This window comes from Lithobates pipiens, unplaced genomic scaffold (genome assembly GCF_037356315.1).
Source record: "Lithobates pipiens isolate NorthernLeopardFrog02 unplaced genomic scaffold, aLitPip1_a1.2 Scaffold_1, whole genome shotgun sequence".
Classification (NCBI taxonomy): domain Eukaryota; kingdom Metazoa; phylum Chordata; class Amphibia; order Anura; family Ranidae; genus Lithobates; species Lithobates pipiens.
The window spans coordinates 211,912,048-211,933,058 of record NW_027507685.1 but is presented as its reverse complement, the minus strand read 5'-3'; the positions used below and the strand labels follow the sequence as shown (position 1 = coordinate 211,933,058).

The following is a 21,011-nucleotide window of genomic DNA, read 5'->3' as shown; positions in this document are numbered from 1 at the left end:
ACAAATGTTGGCCAACAATTACGCATGTAGTGATGTACTACGTGGTTTTTTAGCTGTTTAGCGCCACCCTTTGGACTCCTTCTAATTTCTTGTTAGTAGAAGTTTGCTGAGTGTTGATTTGCGATTTTCTTTTTGCGTTTTTCATTTAGAGCTTTTCAGTTCGTCATTTCCATTTGGTGCTTTTCAGTTTGTTTCTGAACGGCCGTTCGTCAACCAGACATGTTGTGGAATCAGAGGAGATAACGTGTTATTTATTATTGGCCTTGGAGTTATTGTTCTGACATTATTTTTTTGATTGAATAATGATTTGATTTGGTATATTTTCTATGTTTTTGGATGCATTGAATGCACTTTTTGGTTAAGTTCTATTGGCAGATAGCATGTCTGTTTTACTTCAAATGACAGTTTGGGAGTAGGCAGTTAGATTTTAAAAAATATAATGTAAAATTGACAAAGGACACCAACATAGTTGTATCTTTGATCGTAAAAACTATGGGATAATGGTGTTGTGGAAACTTGCATAAATAATAATAAAAAAAAAACAAACATAATAATATTATTCTTGAGATCACTAGAAAAAAAAGCCTTTGAAAATTTGTTTGCAATAACTCCATCAGTATCACCAGCAAAACAGCTTTATTTTTATCCCATTAAAGAAGAACAGAATTGTGCGCTGCATTCGGAAATGTCATAATTTGCCACGTCACGAATGTTAATTCTGCATTACAAACGTTAGTTTACAAAACCGACCGCTTCTGGCTCGTCCTTGCTTCCGATCATGCGTGTTTGTACTTTGGACTTTTGTCTGACTGACTTGTGTACACACGATCGGAAAATCCAACAACACACATTTGTTGGCGGAAAATTTTAAAACATGCTAGCCAACATTTGTCCACGGAAAATCCGACAACAATTGTGTGATGGAGCATACACACAGTCAGATTGTCCGCCAACAGCCTGTCATAAAACATTTCCCATCGGAAAGTTTGATCGTGTGTACAGGCCTTAAGTGTTGCTTTTGGGCAGAGATCCTCAAACTACGGCCCTCCAGCTGTTGCGAAACTACACATCCCATGAGGCATTGTAAAACTCTGACATTCACAGACATGACTAGGCATGATGGGAATTGTAGTTCCTGAACAACTGGAGGGCCATAGTTTGAAGACCCATGCTTTTGGGTATCTACAGCCCTTATTGCTCTCTCCTTGTGTGCTAAGCAAAAAACAAATAATTGAAAACACACTTATAGTGACTAACGCTCAATGTTTTTCATTCCCTTTGAGCTATGGACTCAGCCCTGGGGTAAATGTCAGCCCACCCAGTCACTAGGGGTCCCTCAAATGCCCCTGGGTTTTGGGGGGATGCCACAGACACAAGCCCTTAAACTTGGTACACACAATGAGATTATTGGATGAATGAACATCTGTTTTTTTTTCCTGTTAGTCTCCATATCGAAAATGAAGAGGTTACTAAAGTTCAAAAATTCTCGAACGACAGAATAAAAATTCTAAACTGATGTAATATATTGTATTGTGTTTGTATTGCATTTTTCAGACAAAAGTTGTACTGGTTAAATGAAAATCCTATGATCTGGTATCGTACGAGAACATTTTTCATATTTGTCCCTTCGGATAATTTCGGAAGAAAGCTATGTACTAGCGATCAGATAATTGTGCGATCGATTTGAAAGTATTATTTTTTTTGTACAATTTTCTGATTGTGTGTACGGTTCGTTAGTGAGTTGGTAAATTCAGATCTGTCCACCAAGTTATCTTCACTACTGGAGATGAATTCAAGTAAAGTGATATAGACATGGCAGACACATCCAACCACTGATGATTGCAAGATAGTGTTCTGAAGGTGATCAACAAAGGATGTCCCACAAGAATGTATTTCGTGGAAAGTGAAGACATCCAGCCTGATGAAGTACAATATTACAGTATAGGCTAAATAAAGTCCATATATGTAACATAGATCATTCCAAACAGCAAAGGCCCCAAGAAGTGAACCATGTGTTCCACCGTCGCTGTACAAGTCCGCTCAAAAGTCCATACATGTAATACTCCTCACTAAAAAGGTCCTCCAGGGGCAGTCCAGCATGTCATCTACAAATAAAAATGAATAAAATATGAATATCTATTTATTTTCTCATTACTTCTCCCATCTTTAGCCCTTGTAGCCCTTGTTGGACATTCCGACGGAAAATGTCAGATCGGATCGTGTTGTCGGATAATCCGACCGCGTGTGGGCTCCATCGGACTGTTTCCGTCGGAGTACCCGACCAATAAAGTTTTAGAGCGGGGCTATAAATATTTCCGACAACATGATCCAAAGTCCGATCGTGTGTAGAGAATTCTGATGGGACAAAGTGCCACGCATGCTCAGATGAAATTCCTAGACCAAAGCTGTTGGCTACTAGCCTGAACGTAGTCCCATCGAAACGAAATAACGCCACCACGTTCTGAACGATCGGATTGTCCGAATACTTTGTCTGACCGTGTGTATGCAACAGTTTCGGACAAAATCCAACGGATTTGGTTGTCAGAATGTCTGACCATGTGTACAAGGGCTTACATCTACCACTGTCATTAGATCCTTTCTTATCCATATGGACTCCATCCCTTTCTCCTGGGGGGGTTCCTGTCCCCAAGAGAGAAGGGGGTCCCTGTCCCCAGGGGAGACGGGGGTTCCTGTCCCCAGGGGAGAAGGGGGTCCCTGTCCCCAGGAGAGAAGGGGGTAACTGTCCCCAGGAGAGAAGGGGGTAACTGTCCCCAAGAGTGAAGGGGGTTCCTGTCCCTAGGGGAGAAGGGGGTTCCTGTCCCCAGGGGGGAAAAGAGGGTCTCTGTCTTGGGGGGTCCCTGACCCCAGGAGAGTGAGAAGGGTTCCCTGTGCCCAGGAGAGTAAGAAGGGATCCCTGTCCCCAGGAGAGTGAGAAGGGATCCCTGTCCCCAGGAGAGTGAGAAGGGATCCCGGTCCCCAGGAGAGTGAGAAGGGATCCCGGTCCCCAGGAGAGTGAGAAGGGATCCCGGTCCCCAGGAGAGTGAGAAGGGATCCCGGTCCCCAGGAGAGTGAGAAGGGATCCCGGTCCCCAGGAGAGTGAGAAGGGTTCCCTGTCCCCAGGAGAGTAAGAAGGGATCCCTGTCCCCAGGAGAGTGAGAAGGGATCCCTGTCCCCAGGAGAGTGAGAAGGGATCCCTGTCCCCAGGAGAGTGAGAAGGGATCCCTGTCCCCAGGAGAGTGAGAAGGGATCCCTGTCCCCAGGAGAGTGAGAAGGGGGTCCCTGTCCCCAGGAGAGTGAGAAGGGGGTTCCTGTCCCCAAGAGAGAAGGGGGTTCCTGTCCCCAGGAGAGAAGGGGGTTCCTGTCCCCAGGAGAGAAGGGGGTTCCTGTCCCCAGGAGAGAAGGGTGTCCCTGTCCCCAAGAGAGAAGGGTGTCCCTGTCCCCAAGAGAGAAGGGGGTTCCTGTCCCCAAGAGAGAAGGGGGTTCCTGTCCCCAAGAGTGAAGTGAAGGGGGTTCCTGTCCCCAAGAGTGAAGGGGGTTCCTGTCCCCAAGAGTGAAGGGGGTTCCTGTCCCCAAGAGTGAAGGGGGTTCCTGTCCCCAAGAGAGAAGGGGGTAACTTTCCCCAGGAGAAAAGGGGGTCCCTGTCCCCAGGAGAGAAGGGGGTCCCTGTCCCCAGGAGAGAAGGGGGTCCCTGTCCCCAGGGGAGAAGAGGGTTCCTGTCCTCAGGGGGGAGAAGAGGGTCTCTGTCTTGGGGGGAGGGGGTCCATGTCCTCAAAGGGGGGGGGGGGGGTCCCTGATCTCGGGGAAGATGGAGTGGGATATGGGATGGTTTCACTTACTATGACATGCAGGTCCCTCATTTATGGTTGTCTGGGCTCCCTCTAGCAGCACGGTTGGGTGATCAGCATATGCCCAGGGAGCACAGCTAAGGCCTGACAATCTGGCAGCAATTGATGGGTACAGTATCTGCGTTTGATGGCACAGTGGTGGCAATTTATGGGCACAGTGGTTGCGTTTGATGGGCACAGTGAGGCAGCCTTTGACGGGCACAGTGGGGTGTTTGCTGGGCATTTGTTGGGCGCAGCGAGGCAGCGTTTTATGGGTGCAGTGAGGCGGCGTTTGATGGGCTCAGTGAGGCGGCGTTTGATGGGCTCAGAGAAGGGGGTTCCTGTCCCCAGGAGAGTGAGAAGGGATCCCTGTCCCCAGGAGAGTGAGAAGGGATCCCTGTCCCCAGGAGAGTGAGAAGGGATCCCTATCCCCAGGAGAGTGAGAAGGGGGTCCCTGTCCCCAAGAAAGAAGGGGGTTCCTGTCCCCAGGAGAGAAAAGGGTTCCTGTCCCAGGGAGAGAAGAGGGTTCCTGTCCCCAAGAGTGAAGGGGGTTCCTGTCCCCAGGGAAGAAGGGAGTTCCTGTCCCCAAGAGTGAAGGGGGATCCTGTCCCCAGGGGAGAAGGGGGTTCCTGTCCCCAGGAGTGAAGGGGGTTCCTGTCCCCAGGAGTGAAGGGGGTTCCTGTCCCCAGGGGAGAAGGGGGTTCCTGTCCCCAGGGGAGAAGGGAGTTCCTGTCCCCAAGAGTGAAGGGGGTTCCTGTCCCCAGGGGAGAAGGGGGTTCCTGTCCCCAGGGGAGAAGGGGGTCCCTGTCCCCAGGGGAGAAGGGGGTTCCTGTCCCCAGGGGGGAGAAGAGGGTCTCTGTCTTGGGGGAGGGGGTCCATGTCCTCAGAGAGGGGGGAAGGGGGTCCCTGTCCCCAGGGGAGAAGGGGGTTCCTGTCCTCAGGGGAGAAGGGGGTTCCTGTCCCTAGGAGAGTGAGAAGGGATCCCTGTCCCCAGGAGAGTGAGAAGGGGGTCCCTGTCCCCAGGAAAGTGAGAAAGGGGTCCCTGTCCACAGGAGAGTGAGAAGGGGGTCCCTGTCCCCAGGAGAGTGAGAAGGGGGTTCCTGTCCCCAAGAAAGAAGGGTGTCTCTGTCCCCAGGAGAGAAGAGGGTTACTGTCCCCAAGAGTGAAGGGGGTTCCTGTCCCCAAGAGTGAAGGGGGTTCCTGTCCCCAAGAGTGAAGGGGGTTCCTGTCCCCAGGAGAGAAGGGGCTCCCTGTCCCCAGGAGAGAATGAGGTTCCTGTCCCCAGGGGGGAGAAGAGGGTCTCTGTCCTGGGGGGGAGGGGGTCCATGTCCTCAGAGAGGGGGGGAAGGGGGTCCCTGTCCCCAGGGGAGAAGGGGGTTCCTGTCCCCAGGGGAGAAGGGGGTTCCTGTCCCCAGGGGAGAAGGGGGTTCCCTGTCCCCAGGGGAGAAGGGGGTTCCCTGTCCCCAGGAGAGTGAGAAGGGTTCCCTGTCCCCAGGAGAGTGAGAAGGGTTCCCTGTCCCCAGGAGAGTGAGAAGGGTTCCCTGTCCCCAGGAGAGTGAGAAGGGATCCCTGTCCGCAGGAGAGTGAGAAGGGGGTCCCTGTCCCCAGGAGAATGAGAAGGGGATTCCTGTCCCCAGGAGACAAGATGGTTCCTGTCCCCAGGAGAGAAGAGGGTTCCTGTCCCCGGGAGAGAAGGGGGTTCCTGTCCCCAGGAGAGAAGGGGGTCCCTGTCCCCAGGAGAGAAGGGGGTCCCTGTTCCCAAGAGAGAAGGGGGTCCCGGTCCCCAGGGGAGAAGGGGGTCCCTGTCTCCAGGAGAGAAGGGGGTCCCTGTCCCCAGGAGAGAAGGGGGTCCCTGTCCCCAGGAGAGAAGGGGGTCCCTGTCCCCAGGGGAGAAGGGTGTCCCTGTCCCCAAGAGAGAAGGGAGTTCCTGTCCCCAAGAGTGAAGGGGGTTCCTGTCCCCAGGGGAGAAGGGGGTTCCTGTCCCCAGGGGAGAAGGGGGTACCTTTCCCCAGGAGAGAAGGGGGCACCTTTCCCCAGGAGAGAAGGCGGCACCTTTCCCCAGGAGAGAAGGGGGCACCATTCCCCAGGAGAGAAGGGGGTCCCTGTCCCCAGGAGAGAAAGGGATTCCTGTCCCCAGGGGAGAAGGGGGTTCCTGTCCCCAGGAGAGTGAGAAGGGTTCCCTGTCCCCAGGAGAGTGAGAAGGGGGTCCCTGTCCCCAGGACAGTGAGAAGGGGGTCCCTGTCCCCAGGACAGTGAGAAGGGGGCCCCTGTCCCCAGGACAGTGAGAAGGGGGTCTCTGTCCCCAGGGGAAAAGGGGGTTCCAGTCCCCAGGTGAGAAGGGGGTTCCAGTCCCCAGGTGAGAAGGGGGTTCCAGTCCCCAGGGGAGAAGGGGGTTCCAGTCCCCAAGAGAGAAGGGGGTACCTTTCCCCAGGCGAGAAGGGGGTCCCTGTCCCCAAGAGTGAAGGGGGTTCCTGTCCCCAAGAGTGAAGGGGGTTCCTGTCCCCAAGAGTGAAGGGGGTTCCTGTCCCCAAGAGTGAAGGGGGTTCCTGTCCCCAGGAGAGAAGGGGCTCCCTGTCCCCAGGAGAGAATGGGGTTCCTGTCCCCAGGGGGAGAAGAGGGTCTCTGTCCTGGGGGGGGAGGGGGTCCATGTCCTCAGAGAGGGGGGGAAGGGGGTCCCTGTCCCCAGGAGAGTGAGAAGGGTTCCCTGTCCCCAGGAGAGTGAGAAGGGTTCCCTGTCCCCAGGAGAGTGAGAAGGGTTCCCTGTCCCCAGGAGAGTGAGAAGGGATCCCTGTCCCCAGGAGAGTGAGAAGGGATCCCTGTCCCCAGGAGAGTGAGAAGGGGGTCCCTGTCCCCAGGAGAATGAGAAGGGGATTCCTGTCCCCAGGAGACAAGATGGTTCCTGTCCCCAGGAGAGAAGAGGGTTCCTGTCCCCAGGAGAGAAGAGGGTTCCTGTCCCCGGGAGAGAAGAGGGTTCCTGTCCCCAGGAGAGAAGGGGGTCCCTGTCCCCAGGAGAGAAGGGGTCCCTGTTCCCAAGAGAGAAGGGGGTCCCTGTCTCCAGGAGAGAAGGGGGTCCCTGTCCCCAGGAGAGAAGGGGGTCCCTGTCCCCAGGGGAGAAGGGGGTCCCTGTCCCCAGGGGAGAAGGGGGTCCCTGTCCCCAGGGGAGAAGGGGGTCCCTGTACCCAGGAGAGAAGGGGGTCCCTGTACCCAGGAGAGAAGGGGGTCCCTGTCCCCAAGAGAGAAGGGAGTTCCTGTCCCCAAGAGTGAAGGGGGTACCTTTCCCCAGGGGAGAAGGGGGTACCTTTCCCCAGGACAGAAGGGGGTACCTTTCCCCAGGAGAGAAGGGGGCACCTTTCCCCAGGAGAGAAGGGGGCACCATTCCCCAGGAGAGAAGGGGGCACCATTCCCCAGGAGAGAAGGGGGCACCATTCCCCAGGAGAGAAGGGGGCACCATTCCCCAGGAGAGAAGGGGGCACCATTCCCCAGGAGAGAAGGGGGCACCATTCCCCAGGAGAGAAGGGGGTCCCTGTCCCCAGGAGAGAAAGGGATTCCTGTCCCCAGGGGAGAAGGGGGTTCCTGTCCCCAGGAGAGTGAGAAGGGTTCCCTGTCCCCAGGAGAGTGAGAAGGGATCCCTGTCCCCAGGAGAGTGAGAAGGGGGTCCTTGTCCCCAGGACAGTGAGAAGGGGGTCCCTGTCCCCAGGGGAAAAGGGGGTTCCAGTCCCCAGGGGAAAAGGGGGTTCCAGTCCCCAGGTGAGAAGGGGGTTCCAGTCCCCAGGGGAGAAGGGGGTTGCTGTCCCCAAGAGAGAAGGGGGTCCCTGTCCCCAGGCAAAAAGGGGGTCCCTGTCCCCAGGCAAAAAGGGCGTCCCTGTCCCCAGGCAAAAAGGGCGTCCCTGTCCCCAGGCGAGAAGGGCGTCCCTGTCCCCAGGCGAGAAGGGGGTCCCTTTCCCCAGGCAGGAGAAGAGGGTCTCTGTCTTGGGGGGAGAGGGTCCATGTCCTCAGAGAGGGGGGGGGGGGGAAGGGGTCCCTGTTCTCGGGGAAGATGGAGTGGGATATGGGATGGTTTCACTTACTATGACATGCAGGTCCCTCATTTATGGTCGTCTGGGCTCCCTCCAGCAGCACGGATGGGTGATCAGCATATGCCCAGGGAGCACAGCTAAGGCCTGACAAACTGGCAGCAATTGATGGGTAAAGTATCTGCGTTTGATGGCACAATGGCGGCAATTTATAGGCACAGTGGTTGCGTTTGACGGGCACAGTGAGGCAGCCTTTGACGGGCACAGTGAGGCAGCCTTTGACAGGCACAGTGGGGTGTTTGCTGGGCATTTGTTGGGCGCAACGAGGTAGCGTTTTATGGGTGCAGTGAGGCGGCGTTTGATGGGCGCAGTGAGGCGGCGTTTGATGGGCACAGTGAGGCGGCGTTTGATGGGCACAGTGAGGCGGCGTTTGATGGGCACAGTGAGGCGGCGTTTGACGGGCACAGTGAGGCAGAGGATACATGGGTTATATTAGATGGGATGGATGTCCAGGGAAAACAGAGAAAGCCTCCAACCCTTCTAATCTATCCCATGTATCCTCTGTGTACTCTGGACATGTTTCTGGGCCTCCATCCCTTCTAATCTAACCAATGTATCCTCTGTGTACTCTGGACATGTCTCTGGGCCTCCATCCCTTCTAATCTTACAGGGGGAACTCTGCGAACCCTGATGTAAAGGGGAACACTGATGTAAAGGGCAATGCTGAAGACCCTGATGTAAGTGGGAACTCTGATGTAAATGGGAATGCAGTGGACTCTGATATAAAGTCGTCTCTTGTGACCAGAGCAACCCTTTCATCAGAGTTCCTCCTTAGATCATGCTCTGTAGCATTTTCCTTTACATCTGAGTTCACTTGCACTGTAAGGGGGAAGAATCCTGAGGACACTGATGTAAAGGGGAATGCTGGGAAATGTAATGGGGGAGGGGGGGGGGGTTCGAGACTCTGGTGACCAGAGACCACCTTCCGCAGAGTGAATACACTTGGGGGGGGGGGGGGCGGAGGTGTTACTGAGATGATGGGAAACCTTTATATCAGTGCCCTCTTACATAATTGCATTCAGTCCCCCCTTATATCAGTGACACCCCCCCAGACTGGCCTGGCGGCTCTGTCAGTGACCTCCTCTCCGGTGCAGCGTGCAGGGCTCAGTTAGACGGCTCCAGGGTGGTGGTTCTGGTTTTTAGTCTATAGTCTCTTCTCCACAGTCCATACACATCTGACTCCTCCCGTAATCCCAATCCCGGCGGTGCTCTCACTCTTGTTTCCTCTCCAAACTCCCCCTAAGAGACGGCAGACACGTTAAAAGACAAGAGATAGCCAGAGATTGCAGACAGGATACAAGAGACTGTTAGAGGCTGCGAACAGGATACAGGAGGTGGTTAGAGGCTGCAGACATGGTACAAGAGGTGGTCGGAACATGTGCACAGGATACAGGAGGCAGTCAGAGGATGTGGAAATGGTACAGGTGGTGGTCAGAGTATGCAGACATATAGGGGGAGCAAACAGAGGGGTTCCCTGAGTAAGGGGTGCACACAGAGGGATCAGTCATGTAGGGGGATCACACAGTGGAATGAAGGCCTTATAAGAGCTGTCACAGGAGGGCCCTCACACAGGACACATGGCAGGCAGGGCAGTAAGGTTGGCACACACAGGATCCTGATCCCCAGTGCAGATGGGGTCCCTAGGTGAGATGAAGTCCCCGTTCCCAGGGGAGATGGAGTTCCTGCCCCCAGGTGAGATAGGATCCCTTTCCCAGAGTGAGAAGGGGGGTCCCTGTTCCAAGAGAGAAGGGGTTTCCTGTCCCCAGGGGAGAAGGGGGTTTCTGTCCCCAGGGGAGAAGGGGGTTCCTGTCCCCAGGAGAGTGAGAAGGGATCCCTGTCCCCAGGAGAGTGAGAAGGGATCCCTGTCCCCAGGAGAGTGAGAAGGGGGTCCCTGTCCCCAGGAGAGTGAGAAGGGGTCCCTGTCCCCAGGAGAGCGAGAAGGGGGTCCCTGTCCCCAGGAGAGCGAGAAGGGGGTCCCTGTCCCCAGGAGAGTGAGAAGGGGGTCCCTGTCCCCAGGAGAGCAAGAAGGGGGTCCCTGTCCCCAGGAGAGCGAGAAGGGGGTCCCTGTCCCCAGGAGAGCGAGAGGGGGTCCCTGTCCCCAGGAGAGCGAGAGGGGGTCCCTGTCCCCAGGAGAGTGAGAAGGGGGTCCCTGTCCCCAGGAGAGTGAGAAGGGGGTCCCTGTCCCCAGGAGAGTGAGAAGAGGGTTCCTGTCCCAGGGGAGAAGAGGGTTCCTGTCCCCAGGAGAGAAGGGGGTTCCTGTCCCCAGGAGAGAAGGGGGTTCCTGTCCCCAGGAGAGCGAGAAGGGATCCCTGTCCCCAGGAGAGCGAGAAGGGATCCCTGTCCCCAGGAGAGCGAGAAGGGATCCCTGTCCCCCAGGAGAGCGAGAAGGGATCCCTGTCCCCAGGAGAGCGAGAGCGAGAAGGGATCCCTGTCCCCAGGAGAGTGAGAAGGGGGTCCCTGTCCCCAGGAGAGTGAGAAGGGGGTCCCTGTCCCCAGGAGAGAAGAGGGTTCCTGTCCCCAAGAGAGAAGGGGGTTCCTGTCCCCAAGAGAGAAGGGGGTTCCTGTCCCCAAGAGAGAAGGGGGTCTCTGTCCCCAGGGGAGAAGGGGGTCTCTGTCCCCAGGGGAGAAGGGGGTCTCTGTCCCCAGGGGAGAAGGGGGTCTCTGTCCCCAGGGGAGAAGGGGGTCTCTGTCCCCAGGGGAGAAGGGGGTCTCTGTCTCCAGGGGAGAAGGGGGTCTCTGTCTCCAGGGGAGAAGGGTGTCCCTGTCCCCAAGAGAGAAGGGGGTTCCTGTCCCCAAGAGAGAAGGGGGTTCCTGTCCCCAAGAGAGAAGGGGGTTCCTGTCCCCAAGAGAGAAGGGGGTACCTTTCCCCAGGAGAGAAGAGGGTACCTTTCCCCAGGAGAGAAGGGTGTTCCTGTCCCCAGGGGAGAAGGGGGTTCCTGTCCCCAGGGGAGAAGGGGGTTCCTGTCCCCAGGGGAGAAGGGATCCCTGTCCCCAGGAGAGTGAGAAGGGGGTCCCTGTCCCCAGGAGAGTGAGAAGGGGGTCCCTGTCCCCAGGAGAGTGAGAAGGGGGTCCCTGTCCCCAGGAGAGTGAGAAGGGGGTCCCTGTCCCCAGGAGAGTGAGAAGGGGGTTCCTGTCCCCAACAGAGAAGGGGGTTCCTGTCCCCAGGAGAGAAGAGGGATCCTGTCCCCAGGAGAGAAGAGGGATCCTGCCCCCAAGAGAGAAGAGGGATCCTGTCCCCAAGAGAGAAGAGGGACCCTGTCCCCAAGAGAGAAGAGGGATCCTGTCCCCAAGAGAGAAGGGGGTTCCTGTCCCCAAGAGAGAAGGGGGTTCCTGTCCCCAAGAGAGAAGGGGGTTCCTGTCCCCAAGAGAGAAGGGGGTTCCTGTCCCCAAGAGAGAAGGGGGTCCCTGTCCCCAAGAGAGAAGGGGGTCCCTGTCCCCAGGAGAGAAGGGGGTCCCTGTCCCCAGGGGAGAAGGGTGTTCCTGTCCACAGGGGAGAAGGGTGTCCCTGTCCCCAGGAGAGAAGAGGGTTCCTGTCCCCAAGAGTGAAGGGGGTTCCTGTCCCCAGGGGAGAAGGGGGTCCCTGTCCCCAGGAGAGAAGGGGGTCCCTGTCCCCAGGAGAGAAGGGGGTCCCTGTCCCCAGGAGAGAAGGGGGTCCCTGTCCCCAGGAGAGAAGAGGGTTCCTGTCCCCAGGGGGGGAGAAGAGGGTCTCTGTCTTGGGGGGAAGTTGTCTATGTCCTCAGAGAGGGGGGTCCCTGTTCTCGGGGAAGATGGAGTGGGATATGGGATGGTTTCACTTACTATGACATGCAGGTCCCTCATTTATGGTCGTCTGGGCTCCCTCTAGCAGCACGGACGGGTGATCGTCATATGCCCAGGGAGCACAGCTAAGGCCTGACAATCTGGCAGCAATTGATGGGTACAGTATCTGCGTTTGATGGCACAGTGGCGGCAATTTATGGGCACAGTGGTTGCGTTTGATGGGCACAGTGGTTGCATTTGATGGGCACAGTGAGGCAGCCTTTGACGGGCACAGCGAGGCAGCCTTTGATGGGCACAGTGGGGTGTTTGCTGGGCGCAGCGAGGCGGCATTTTATGGGTGCAGTGAGGCTGCGTTTGATGGGCGCAGTGAGGCGGCATTTGATGGGCACAGTGAGGCGTTTGATGGGCGCAGTGAGGCGGCATTTGATGGGCACAGTGAGGCAGCGTTTGACGGGCGCAGTGAGGCAGAGGATACATGGGTTAGATTAGATGGGATGGATGTCCAGGGAAAACAGAGGAGGCCTCCATCCCTTCTAATCTATCCCATGTATCCTCTGTGTACTCTGGACATGTTTCTGGGCCTCCATCCCTTCTAATCTAACCCATGTATCCTCTGTGTACTCAGGACATATTTCTGGGCCTCCATACCTTCTAATCTTACAGGGGGAACAGTGATGTAAAGGACAATGCTGAAGACCCTGATGTAAGTGGGAACTCTGATGTAAATGGAATGCAGTGGACTCTGATATAAAGTCGTCTCTTGTGACCAGAGCAACCCTTTCATCAGAGTTCCTCCTTAGCTCATGCTCTGTAGCATTTTCCTTCACATCTGAGTTCCCTTGCACTGTAAGGGGGAAGAATCCTGCGGACACTGATGTAAAGGGGAATGCCGGGAAATGTGATGGGGGGGGGGGGGGGGTGGGGGAGAGACTCTGGTGACCAGAGACCACCTTCCGCAGAGTGAATACACTTGGGGGGGGGGGGGGGTGTTACAGAGATGATGGGAAACCTTTATATCAGTGCCCTCTTACATAATTGCATTCACTCCCCCTTACATCAGTGACACCCCCCCAGACTGGCCTGGCGGCTCTGTCACTGACCTCCTCTACGGTGCAGCGTGCAGGGCTCAGTTAGACGGCTCCAGGTTGGTGGTTCTGGTTTTTAGTCTATAGTCTCTTCTCCACAGTCCATACACATCTGACTCCTCCCGTAATCCCAATCCCGGCGGTGCTCTCACTCTTGATTCCTCTCCAGACTCCCCCTAAGAGACGACAGACACGTTAAAAGACAAGAGATAGTCAGAGATTGCAGACAGGATACAAGAGACTGTTAGAGGCTGCGAACAGGATACAGGAGGTGGTTAGAGGCTGCAGACATGGTACAAGAGGTGGTCGGAACATGTGCACAGGATACAGGAGGCAGTCAGAGGATGTGGAAATGGTACAGGTGGTGGTCAGAGTATGCAGACATGTAGGGGGAGCAAAGAGAGGGGTTCCCTGTGTAAGGGGTGCACACAGAGGGATCAGTCATGTAGGGGGATCACACAGTGGGATGAAGGCCTTATAAGAGCTGTCACAGGAGGGCCCTCACACAGGACACATGGCAGGCAGGGCAGTAAGGTTGGCACACACAGGATCCTGATCCCCAGGGCAGATGGGGTTCCTAGGGGTGACAAAGTCCCCGTTCCCAGGGGAGATGGAGTTCCTGCCCCCAGGTGAGATAGGATCCCTGTCTCCAGGGGAGAAGGGGGTCCCTGTTCCAAGAGAGAAGGGGGTTCCTGTCCCCAGGGGAGAGGGGGGTCCCTGTCCCCAGGGGAGAAGGGGTCCCTGTCCCCAGGGGAGAAGGGGGTCCCTGTCCCCAGGGGAGAAGGGGGTCCCTGTCCCCAAGAGAGAAGGGGGTCCCTGTCCCCAAGAGAGAAGGGGGTCCCTGTCCCCAGGAGAGAAGGGGGGTCCCTGTCCCCAGGAGAGAAGGGGGGTCCCTGTCCCCAGGAGAGAGGGGGGGTCCCTGTCCCCAGGGGAGAAGAGGGTTCCTGTCCCCAGGGGGGAGAAGAGGGTCTCTGTCTTGGGGGGAGGGGTCCATGTCCTCAGAGAGGGGGGGAAGGGGGGTCCCTGTTCTCGGGGAAGATGGAGTGGGATATGGGATGGTTTCACTTACTATGACATCCAGGTCCCTCATTTATGGTCGTCTGGGCTCCCTCCAGCAGCACTGATGGGCGATCAGCATATGCCCAGGGAGCCCAGCTAAGGCCTGACAATCTGGCAGCAATTGATGGGTACAGTATCTGCGTTTGATGGCACAGTGGCGGCAATTTATGGGCACAGTGGTTGCGTTTGACGGGCACAGTGAGGCAGCCTTTGACGGGCATAGTGAGGCAGCTTTTGACGGGCACAGTGAGGTGTTTGCTGGGCATTTGTTGGGCGCAGCAAGGCGGCGTTTTAAGGGTGCAGTGAGGCGGAGTTTGATGGGTGCAGTGAGGCGGCGTTTGATGGGCGCAGTGGCAGCATATTTATTGGCAGAACAATGTACTGTACTTGGACTCGGTGCTATGCACGGGGCCCGCCCCCTCTCAAAGCTCCGCTCTATCTCCCCTTCCCACCAACTTTCCGCCTCCGCCCGCCCCCTAGAGTCCATAATTTTTTCTGGACCCTGGACATGAGATTTGCGCATGCGCGATTCGCAGCTTGTTAGTGGGGTGGGTGGGGCTGTTTCTGTCGTTAAACCATCTCTCCGCCTCCGCCCGCCCGAGAGCATATTTCTTGACCGTGGCTAGCTTCCGCGCATGCGCGATCAAGGGCAGTGAAATCGCGCATTGCGCAGTAAAGCCCCGCCGTCAGCTGTTTCAGTGATGGAGCCGCACCGGAAGCGACGCGGTTTGGCTTCTGCATGAGTCGCAGAAATTTTTACAACTCCGGCTGCCGTGGACAGAAGACGTCCAAAACTAGTTGCACAACACTACGCAAACAGTAGAACACTCCAGGCACACATTTCACACCCCTGCACCCCCTGTCACCCCCGATTACCCCCCTGCAACCCCTGTCACCAATATCAGTTTGTTTTTTATTGTTTACTGCATGGGTGCATTGTGACTGTAATAACTGTTGGGCAGTTAGATTTAGCCCCCCTTTAGGTCTAGGAACCCCCCCTAATAAAGGTTTAACCCCGTGATCACTAAGCAATCATTTTTTCTGATCGCTGTATTAGTGTCACAGGTGACGCTAGTTAGGCAAGTAGGTATTTAGGTTGCCGCAGCTTTTTATAGCGTCAGGGACCCCCATATACTTCCTAATAAAGGTTTTAACCCCCTGATTGTCCCCTAGTTAACCCTTTCACCAGTGATCATCGTATAACTGTTACGGGTGATGCTGGTCAGTTAGATTGTTTTTTATAGTTTCAGGGCACCCACCGTTTATTACCTAATAAAGTTTTAACCCCCTGATCACCCGGCGGGTGATACAAGTTAGGTTTTAAGGTCAGATAGGGTCTGCGTCGCCCCAGGCAGCGTCAGGTTAGTGCCAGTACCGCTAACACCCACGCATGCAGCATACACCTCCCTTAGTGGTATAGTATCTGAACAGATCGATATCTGATCAGATCTATACTAGCGTCCCCAGCAGTTTAGGGTTCCCAAAAACACAGTGTTAGCGGGATCGACCCAAATACCTGCTAGCGCCTGCATTTAGCCCCTCTGCCCAGCCCACCCAAGTTTACGATCGATCACTGTCACATACAAAACACTAAACGCATAACTGCAGCATTCGCAGAGTCTGGCCTGATCCCTGCGATTGCTAACAGTTTTTTTTTTGGTATCGTTTTGATACAGTCGCTGACAGCCTAGGAGCTTTTTTATCCGTGAGTCTCACTAGTGTGCCACTAAATTTAGAGCCCAAAATGGCAAATCGAAGGTACACTAGTGAAGTGGCCTACACGTTTCTGAGCATGACAGATAGTGAAGAGGAGGTCACTCATCTGTCAGATTCAGGCTCAGAATACGATCCTGTAGAGGACAGCGGCTCCATGACAGATAGCTCTGACGATGGAGTTGTGGTCCCTGCCAAGGTCAGGCGTACCAGACCCCGAACTTCTTCTTCTGTTGTTGATGTGCAAGAACCGCAGGTCCCTCATATGGAGCAGAGCAGTACTAGCGCCACTCATCCTTCTGGTGAACTGGCAAGCATCAGCGGCCTAGTACACCCTAGTCATAGTCAAACCAGCACTGCAGTAGCACGTGCTGATGTGGCAAGTCCCATAAGTGCAGTTCAAGCTGGTCAGGTGGCAAGCACAAGTAGTGCCCCGCTGCCACCAAGAAGACAAACACAGGCCCATCGTGCCCATAGTGCCCTTCCTGCTGCTTTCGCCAATCCTGATTGGGAACCCACCACTTCTGCAGCACCCGTACTTCCCCCATTCACTGGCCAACCCGGCATTCAGGTGGAAACAGTTGATTTTACGTCACTTGATTTTTATTTGTGGTTTTTCACCTAAGATCTCTATAGAGCTATTGAGGACCAAAGCTATTTTACGCTGGTCAACACATTGCCACTATTCCCCAGTCCTCACTTGCCAGAGATTGGAAACCAATTACAGTTTCCGAATTTAAGATCTTTCTGGGCCTTTCCCTCAACATGGGCATAACCAAAAAGAGTGGTCCACTGATACAATTCACCATGCCCGTGTTCTCTGCCTCCATGACCAGGGCACGATACGAGCAGATCTTGCGGTTCATGCATTTCAATGAGGAACTCTGTCGTCCTCGTGGAGACCCTGGATACAATCGGCTCTATAAAATTCGGCCCCTCGTAAACCACTTCAACCAACATTTTGCAGACTTGTTTCCTCCTCATCAAACAGTACTCTCCCAGCATGCGAGCCAGACAAGGGGTCAAGATGTATACGCTCTGTGACAGGGCCACAGGCTATACATGTAGTTTTATGGTTTACGAGGGCAAAGATAGTCACGTAGAGCCAACAAACTGCCCTGACTACATAGGAAGCGCTGGCAAGATTGTGAGGGACTTGGAGTCGCACTTATTCGGAAAGGGGTACCACTTGTACGTGGACAATTATTACGCGAGCGTGCCACTGTTTAGTCATTTGTTTGATCAGCAGATTGGAGCATGTGGCACCGTGCGACCTTATAGCCGGGGCTTTCCCCAGCGGCTTGTAGATTCCCATCTTAGCCTGGGGGAGAGAGCCTGCTTGCAGTGTAATAACTTGCTCGCTATGAAGAGGACGGATAATAAGAATGTTTTCGTTCTTACCTCCCTTCATGCAGACATGACAGTCCAACTTACTACGGCGACTGGTGTTGAGGAGAAACCCCTCTGTGTCCACGAATATAACCAAAATATGGGAGGGGTGGACCTCCATGACCAGTTGTTGGTGCCGTACCTAGTTACCCATAAGGTCAGACGCTGGTACAAGAAAGTGTCTGTTTATTTATTTCAATTGGCTTTGCTGAACGCTCATGTTCTATACAGAGCTTCAGGACGGACTGGATCCTTCCTTAACCACTTCAATACTGGCCATAGTAAAATTACATCCTCTAGTTTGTGGGGGGATATCTGAATGATGCCTATAGCTACAGGCATCATTCAGATATCAATCTTTCCGGCCAGCGATTCTGTGCACGATAAGAACAATCATGGCGGCAGTTCCGCCGACTGATCGTTCTTATAGGCAACGGGAGGGGGCGTCCCCTCCCACCACCATTCAGTGCTTCTCCGGGATCTCCCGTGCCATCAGGGGCCCGGAGAAAGAATCGTCTGCCTCTGGGTGATGACCATAGAGATTTCCGGTGACCAGATGGTCACCAGTCATCTCTATGACAGTCGGAGGCCCGACTTATTGACCCCATATCTCTCCATAAAGAGGACCTGTCACATAAATTGCTATTACACTTTTTTCAAAAAAAAAGAGTACCTGTCACTACCTATTGCCATCGTAGGGGATATTTACATTCCCTGAGATAACAATAAAAATGATTAAAAAATTATTTTTAAAAAGCATGTCGTGTTTGATATCCATGTACCGGGTCTAAGATCATCCTTTTTATTTCCTCAAACATTTGGGCATAATAGTGTTTTTTAGTGCATTAAAATTGAAAAAAAAAAGTGTTTTTTTTGCACAAAAAAAAATGCATTTGAAAAATCGCTGCGCTAATATTGTGTGAAAAAAAAAAATGAAACACCCTCCATTTTAATCTGTAGGGCCTTTGCTTTAAAAAAAATTATGTTTGGGGGTTCAAAGTAATTTTCTTGCAAAAAAAAAAAGTGTCAGAAAGGGTTTTGTCTTCAAGTGGTTAGAAGAGTGGGTGATGTGTGACATAAGCTTCTAAATGTTGTGTATAAAATGCCAGGACAGTTCAACCCCCCAAATGACCCTATTTTGAAAAGTAGACACCCCAAGCTATTTGCTGAGAGGCATGTCGAGTCCATGGAATATTTTATATAGTGACACAAGTTGCGGGAAAAAGACAAATGATTATGTTTTTTTTTTTTTGCACAGTTGTCACTAAATTATATATTGATCAAACTTGCCATGGGCATATGTGGAATTACACCCCAAAATACATTCTGCGGCTTCTCCCGAGTACGGAGATACCACAAGTGTGAGACTTTTTGGGAGCCTATCCGCGTACGGGACCCTGAAAACCAAGCACCGCCTTCAGGCTCTCTAAGGGTGTAAGTTTTTGATTTCACTCCTCACTGCCAATCACAGTTTCGGAGGCCAAGGAATACCCAGATGGCACAACCCCCCCCCCCCAAATTACCCCATTTTGGAAAGTAGACACCCCAATACATTTGCTGAGAGGCATGTTGAGTATTTTACAGACCTCACTTTTTGTCACAAAGTTTTGAAAAAAAAATAAAAATTTTCTTGCCTTTCTTCATTTTCAAAAACAAATAAGAGCTGCAAAATACTCACCATGCCTTTCAGCAAATAGCTTGGGGTGTCTACTTTCCAAAATGGGGTCATTGGGGGGGGGAGGGGTGCTATTTTGCCATTTTATGGCCTTTGAAACTGTGATAGGTATTGAAGAGTGAAATCAAAAATTTGCGCCCTTAGAAATCCTGAAGACGGTGATTGGTTTTCGGGGCCCCGTACGCAGCTAAGCTCCCAAAAAGTCCCACATATGTGGTATCCCCGTACTCAGGAGAAGCAGCAAAATATACTTTGGGGTGCAATTCCACATATAACCATGCCATGTGTGAGCAACATATCATTTAGAGACAACTTTTTGTACATATTTTTTTTGTCATTATTCAATCACTTGGGACAAAAAAAAAAAAAAAATATTCAATGGGTTCAACATTCCTCTCAGCAATTTCCCTGGGGTGTCTACTTTCCAAAATGGGGTCATGGGGGGGGGGGGGGGGGGGGTTGTACTGCCCTGCCAATTTAGCACCTCAAGAAATGTGATAGGCCGTCATAAACTAAAAGCTGCGTAAATTCCAGAAAATCGACCCTAGTTTGTAGACGCTATAACCGCAAACTAATAAACATACGCTTATTGACATTTTTTTTTTTTACCAAAGACAAGCGGCCGAATACATTTTGGCCTAAATGTATGACTAAAATTGAGTTCATTGGAATTTTTTTATAACAAAAAGTAGAAAATATCATTTTTTCTTCAAAATTTTCGGTCTTTTTCCGTTTATAGCGCAAAAAATAAAAACCGCAGAGGTGATCAAATACCATCAAAAGAAAGCTCTATTTGTTGGGAAAAAGGGACGCGAAGTTTGTTTGAGTACAGCATTGCATGACTGCGCAATTATCATTTACACAGACGCAGTGCCAAATTGTACAAAGTGCTCTGGTCAGGAGGGGGGGGGGGGGTAAAAACTTCCAGGGCTGAAGTGGTTAAAAAATCATAATATATAAACGGGTGGAGACAACTCCATGGTATTCTATGAGATGTATATATTAAATATACACATATATATATATATATATATAAGGGTGGGGGGGGGGAGTCATAGGAAAACAGTATATATATATATATATATAAATAGTGAGAGAACTGATAGAATATTAGATAAGAACACACAAGCAGTCTCTCCATGTTTCCAGGGACACAGATCAGAGCGCTCCGCACAGGGACAGCTCATTCTCTCCATCATAATATCTACAATACAGAGCAGTCCCTTCTTCCATCACACACAACCCAATGGACACAGATCACCCCGCACTCACGTTCAGCCAGCATCGCCATGGTAACTCCGGGGGAGGGGGGGGGGGGGAACAGCTCAAACACACTGCAGGGATTTCAACGGCTGATCCGTCCAGTCTGCATTAGAGGAGACATTTTACCGTAGACGGAGGCAACAAAATCTTAAGAAAAAATAATATATATTAAATAGTGATACTTTATTAATTAGGAAAAAAAATATTTAGATTATATAATAAATAGAAAATAAATAGGTATAAATGCGGGAAGTAAATCGATGAAACAGGGCACGTGACTGATGAGCTACAGCCAAGGAGCCTGATGAGCTGTGGTCACGTGGCGGATTAGCTACAGACACGTGACCAGCTTCTACCAGCGGACCGGTAGCCGTGACGTCACACAGGTGGAGTCACAACGGCTGTAGGGATATAAATAGAGGAGCAGAGCGCTGCGAGCTCAGTCTTTACCGGGCTCTTGCCCGGTCAACATCTCTTTTTTCTAGCTCCGGTCTCCCCGGCTGTTAGTCCTGATCACATAGGAAGGGAAGTCTGCATAACGCACACAAACAAAAGGGTAGGGGCGCTGATGCGCCTGTGTGATCTATTTCTCTATATGTATGTATTGTATACACTTTGCTCACACTCACCCATCCCTTAAAGCGGTAGTAAACCCGCACATTTTTTTTTTTTTTTTTAAACCTGCAAAGCAAAAGGCATAATGAGCTAGTATGCACCGCATACTAGCTCATTATGAAATACTTACCTTAGAACGAGGCCCCGACATCTGGCCCGATCCTCAGCGTTTCTTCCGGGTATCGCGGTTCCGGCGCTGTGAGTGGCCGGAGCCGCGATATCGTCACTCCCGCGCATGCGCACGGGAGATTTCAGTCCGGCCGCTCGGCTGCTGCCGGATTTTGACGGTGAGAAACCCCTTGTGCGCATGCGCCGCTGCAGTCAGCGACGCATACCGAGGGGAATATCTCCTAAACCGTACAGGTTTGGGAGATATTTTTTTTACCTACAGGTAAGCCTTATTATAGGCTTTCCTGTAGGTAAAAGTTAAAAATGTGGGTATACAACCACTTTAACCACTTCAATACAGGGCACTTAAACACCTTCCTGCCTAGACCAATTTTGAGCTTTCAGCGCTGTCGCACTTTGAATGACAATTGCGCGGTCATGCTACACT

At 52.8% G+C, this 21,011-nt stretch overlaps 1 long non-coding RNA gene across 2 annotated transcripts; it reads right to left on the bottom strand.

The window, feature by feature from the left end:
• Positions 1-425: 425 nt before the first annotated feature.
• LOC143982783 (uncharacterized) lies at positions 426-20,477 on the bottom strand. Of its 2 annotated transcripts, XR_013274509.1 has the most exons (4): positions 19,850-20,477; positions 12,757-12,917; positions 8,976-9,136; positions 426-2,105 (listed from the first exon to the last, which is right to left on the bottom strand). It is a non-coding gene; the product is annotated as an uncharacterized LOC143982783 (long non-coding RNA). The 2 variants fall into 2 exon arrangements; XR_013274510.1 differs by lacking the exon at positions 8,976-9,136 and having other exon boundaries at positions 19,850-20,275.
• Between the last annotated feature and the right edge of the window lie 534 nt (positions 20,478-21,011).